Here is a 6000-nt window from a genome sequence, read left to right on the forward strand (position 1 = left end):
TTATAAATGAAAGTAATGAAACTCCAATTTAATTTTCTATATTACCTTCACTATCGGCTTCACAATTTTATTTGCAGTGAAACATTATTTTTCACGACTTTCAAAGTAGGTACTTATTTTTATTTGAACAATATATGAAGTGTCAATAATCTTTAAAAGTTGTAGAGGCAACTTTAACACTTCACCATTACCTTTAAAAAAATTATCACATAAAAATAGTTATATGTTATAATATATTTTATTTATAAGAAGTTAGAAATTAACACATTTACTTACAATTTTAGATGTTGCAATAAGATATGTTAACTTTACTTGTGCTAATTGTTCAACAACTTTATTAAATAAGACAAATATAGTTGAATCTGTAAAATCTTTAACATCAAACTCAAGACGAGACATGTAATGCATATAAATTAAGGTAATAATATATAATTCAATTTATTTTAATATGAAATTTTAAAAATTAGAATATATAGTGATAAATTAGTTACCTTGTCATTTGATACTCTAAGTCTTTATAACATTATTCACATTTAAAATTTGTAGTTGTGAAAGAAACTTTTTTCTTGCAATGAAAGCAAGAAATATAATACAAATCATTTTTAAGTATTACATCGTTCACAGTTATAATATAACCAATTACGATATTTTAAAAATTAATTAAAAAATTAGTTTATAACTTAAATAAGAAGAATAAAGTATAAGAGAGATTAAATTTACTATATCACTCTTTGATTTTGCCGTTGTCAATATTTTAGATATGTTTTTGAAATTTCCTAACTTAGGAAAAATAGTATATCTTGTATTATCAATATTGTGAGCAATATGCATATAATTAAAATCTCTTTAACAAAGTGATAATGAATAATTAAAAATGTAGTTAAAATAAAAAGTAAACAATTAGAAATAATTAATGTAACAGAGAGATTTTAAATAATTTCAATACTTGAATAAATTTATAAGATGAGTAACTTCTGGTATGTCAATATTGACATAATTCTTTATTGATCTTGATGTGGAAAATTGGAAATATAAATATTACCTATAATACATACATTCATATTTTTTCTAATTAAATATCACAGTCATGATATTTACACTCTTATTTTTCATTCATCTATTGTTAAGTTCAGATCGTTAAGAAAAATTTATTTATCTTCAATGAAACTTGTCGTTCTTCTACAACATCATGGAAATATAAAAATAAATAATTACTTGTGATGAATATAAGAAAATAATAAAAGATTTAATACAAATTAATCAATTAAAAATAAGATTCAATACATTATATAATTTAAAAATGATACTTTATGCTTATTTAAAAAAAATTAAAATATATAACACAATTTAGTGAAACAAAATAAAAAATATCAAACTTAAAAACACATGTACTTGTGTGGATAGATAATTTTTGACTGTTGACATTGTTGCAAAATACGAAGAAAAAATATAACAATAGAAAGATCGGTGAGCAAGTTTTTAAAAGTTATGTAAATATGACTTATATAAGTAGAGAATAAGTCCTTATTTAAGATATATGAAAAGTCAGAAAATAAAATATTAATGTAATAAAAGTTATTTTTTCTTTCAAAATTTACTCTAATAATATAATATATAATATAAAACAATAATTCACATTCAACATATATTTTGATTTTTGAAATATATATGGAACTATATATTATATTAAACTAATTAATAAGATTATTTAAATATGTAAACTTACCTTTTTATTAGAAATGTAATTTAACAATATATAATATAAACTAATAATTTTATAAATATTTTAATTTTTGAGATATATATTAAATTATATATTATATTAAACTAATTAATATGAGTGACTTTATAGGTTCTGAATTAATTCTTTAAATAGAATTCATCAATTCTAATAAAAATTCTTTAAATACAATTCAAAGATAAATAAGTATGAATAAATATAATTTCAATTCATAAATTATATGTTTTGAATTTTAATGCATAAAGTAATAAGTGAGTGCATATAAGAGCGACTTTATAAGTTTCGAATTTTAATGCATAGAGTAATAAGTAAATTAAATCACATATATAAAAATGACTTTATACATTTCAAAATTTAATGCATAGAGTAATAAGTAGGTGTAGTCAATTTTACATATAGACTAATAAATATGCCTGTGCGTTGCATGGATTTATTTTATTTTTATTAAATTTATTTATTTTAAAATATAAAATATATAATTTAAATATAAATATATAAATATGGTAAAAAATTTATTATATTAAATATAATTACCTTAAAGAAGATTATGAAATACTTTTTATATATAATATTTTTTATATATTTTATATATAAATATGGTATATTTGAGATTTGATGATTGCTTTTAGATATAATTTTTTTTGTAATATAATATTTGATATATCACGTAGTTTTATAAAAAAATAATATTTAGTGAACCTAATTTAAATATTTTTTTTAAAAAATATATAATTTTAAAAATATAACATAAAAAATAATTATATTTATAAAAAATATTTGTATTGAATTAATATTTTTACGTATAATACCTGTATTTTGATTTATATTTTGAGAACTAACTTTAAGTCCAGAAACTGACAAAATTTTTCCATTAAAAAGCATAGTTATCTATATATTATAACATTAAAAAAATTACAATATAACATCATCATCATTATAACACTTTATGAAAAAAAAAATTGCAACAAAATTATTAAGTAAAAATGTTGTTAATTTTTTAATTTAAAAAATTAAATTTGTTATTGTAATTATTATAATATAAAATATAAATAAAATATTATCTACATTAATAGGTTATACATAATTATGATAAGTCAATTTTTATTAAATTATTTTAAAAAAATAAAATAATAGATGTGGAGAAAAAATAGTAGTTAAAATTTTTTATTTAAGATTTAAGTAGAAACTAAAAAAGAATAATAATTTTATTTAATATGTAAATTAATTTTTATATCAATTAAAATTACAGATGTTAATATAATATAAAATTTATGAGTCACATATCAAATTTGTTTAAATTTTATGTTAAGAACAAAGTTAATACACAATATATATAATAATAAAATAAGATATATATATATATATATATATATATATATATATAATAAGATAACAAAATTATTTTATAAAAAACTTAAATGTTTGATGATATTTTACTTTTTAAAGTCTGTATAATGTTAAAAGTATTTATACAATATTGCAATAAAAATGATTTAATCTTCTAAATCTTTCATTGTTGTCTTTTATTCACCATTTTCTGCTTCATCTTCATCAAGTTACGACCTAAAATAAAATATCAAATATAAATTACTGTATAATCTAAGAAATTTAAACAATACATTACAAATTTATAATTTTTTTTTTTTTGATAGGCAAAACAAATCTTATTAAAAAGAGTTAAAGGGGAACTCAAAACCCATATACACAAAAAATTACTTACTCAGAGAAATAAAAAGTAAAAATATACTTATGCAAAATTAAGACAGATGCAATTTCGTGGGTTCAAATACCAATCAGCTAACATAATAGCTTCTCCCTTACTAACAAGTGAAAACTATTTCCAGGATCTCAGAATAATAGAATCTAGTACTTCCCTCTCATCCAAAACACCATTGGAAAATATAATTCTATTTCTATGCAACCACAAAGACCACACTGTACTTACTCAAATAATTAATAAGCATATTCCTTCTCTTTTACTACAGTCAACACCAACCCAAGAAAGCAAGTGAGTCGATAAATCTGAAGGCAAAACCAGTGAGAATCCAAGCCAACGCGCAGTAAAGTACCAGATTTGAGATGAAACTGAGCACGTTAAAAATAAATGAGTTGGAAGTTCCTCCAAACCATGACAAAAACAACAAGTTATATCATCAATTTAAACACCACGATCAATCAGTAAACCTTTACAAGGAAGTGCATTCAACAACAATTGCCAAGAAAAAACCAGACACTTAAGAGGGACCTTCCCTCTCCATAGCCTTTGCAAGGCATCTGCCGTACACTGATCTACACTATTAGGACCACCAAAAAGTTTAAATAGCCATGAATACGCAGATTGCACTGAATAACAACCTGAAGAATCTGCCCTCTATACCCATTTATCTTCTTGTAGTAACTTAATAGAAACTCCATCCACAAGCTCTAACAAAAGATTAAAGCTCGATATCTCATGTTGAAAGAGTTCTCTTCGCCAACTAACATTCCAAACCCATCTAGTGCCATCATGAAAACCATTCTCCAATACACGTGATTCAACATTTTTCGCCACTGCAAATAATCGCAGAAATGCTTCACACAATCGCACCCCTCCTACCCACTTATCTCTCCAAAAAAGAGTGTGTAAACCTGCACCCACACTTCTATCAAACTTCTCATCCAGCCATGAATTCCCTTGATGAATAACCTCCAGCAAATCACGCCACCACAAAGAATATCTGTTGTGAACTGATGAATGTTGAAGAGAAGAAGCTAATCTTCTATATCTAGATTCCAACACCCGCACCCACAATGAACTAGAACAGTTAATACCTCGCCACAACCATTTACCAAGAAGCGCCCAATTAAACCACTGCACATTCCTAATGCCCAAGCCACCATTCTTCCGCGGTCTACATACAGTTTTCCATTTCACCTAGGAGATTTTAGATCCATCCTTAACACTCTTCCATAAAAAAATTCCGTTGGATAGTGACAATTTCCTTTATTACCGACTTCGGCACCTTAAAAAAGGATAACGAGTGCAATGACATAGAATTAAGAACGGCATTAATCAAAGTCACCCTACCTCCAATCGATAAATACCTATGCTTCCATGACGCTAACCGCTTTTTAAGAGCCTCTAACACACCCTTCATGCACTAGGCTTTCTCGGGTTAACACCTAACTGTAACCCGAGATACTTTAATGGGAAACTACCAATCTTACAATGTAGGAACTCCGCAGCCAAGTTTTCAAAGTCATCACCAGTGTTAATCCCCAATACAAAAGATTTATGGAAGTTAATTTTCATACCTGACATTAATTCAAAGCTACGCAATACTGCTTTCAAAGTCCACAAATTCTGCACCGAAGCCTCTCCCATAATCAATGTGTCATCCGCAAACTGCAACAAAGAAATATCTGGTCCCCCTTCCCCAATCGTCACACCAGAGAACAACCCACAAGTCACTGCCTTCCGCATAAGAACTCCTAACCCTTCCGCTGCCACAAGAAAAAGAAAAGGGGCAAGAGGATCCCCCTGTTTTAGGCCCCGCTCAATATGAACCTCCAATGTAGGACAACCATTAATCAAAGCTGATAGGCTTCCCCCACACACACAAGCTTCCATCCAACTGACCCATTTGTCTGAAAATCCAAAGCTACGTAACATAAACAAAAGATATCCCCACTCTATCGAATCATACGCCTTCTCATAATCAAGCTTTAACACAAAACACTTCTTATTATACCTCCGCATATAATCAACTACTTCATTAGCCACAAGTACACTATCTAACACGTTCCTTCCCGAGATAAAGGCTGATTGTTCGTCTGAAATTATTGAATCCAAAACTCCTTTCAACCTATTTGCCAAAAGCTTGGAAACAATCTTATAAAGACAACCTAATAATGAGATAGGCCGAAAATCATATATTTGTTGTGGGCAAGACACTTTTGGAACAAGTGCTACAAAATAAGATAATAAAGACTTAGGTAGCTTCCCATTTCTACAAAATTCAGTAAGCATACTCATCACTTCTTCCTTGATCACTCCCCAAAACCTCTTAAGGAACACAAAATTGAAACCATCAGGCCCCAGACTTTTATCACCCTCACACTCCAAAATCATCTTTCCCACTTCCTCCTCCGAAAAAGCGTTAACAAGCTCCTCATTCTGTAGAACAGAAACTCTTGGTAAATTATTAATATCAATAGTAGGTCGAAGCCAACTTCTACTACTAAAATAAGCCGCAAAATAGGACACCACACCTGTTTTA

Source organism: Abrus precatorius, unplaced genomic scaffold (genome assembly GCF_003935025.1).
Source record: "Abrus precatorius isolate BTA unplaced genomic scaffold, Abrus_2018 Scaffold6, whole genome shotgun sequence".
Taxonomy (NCBI): Eukaryota; Viridiplantae; Streptophyta; class Magnoliopsida; order Fabales; family Fabaceae; genus Abrus; species Abrus precatorius.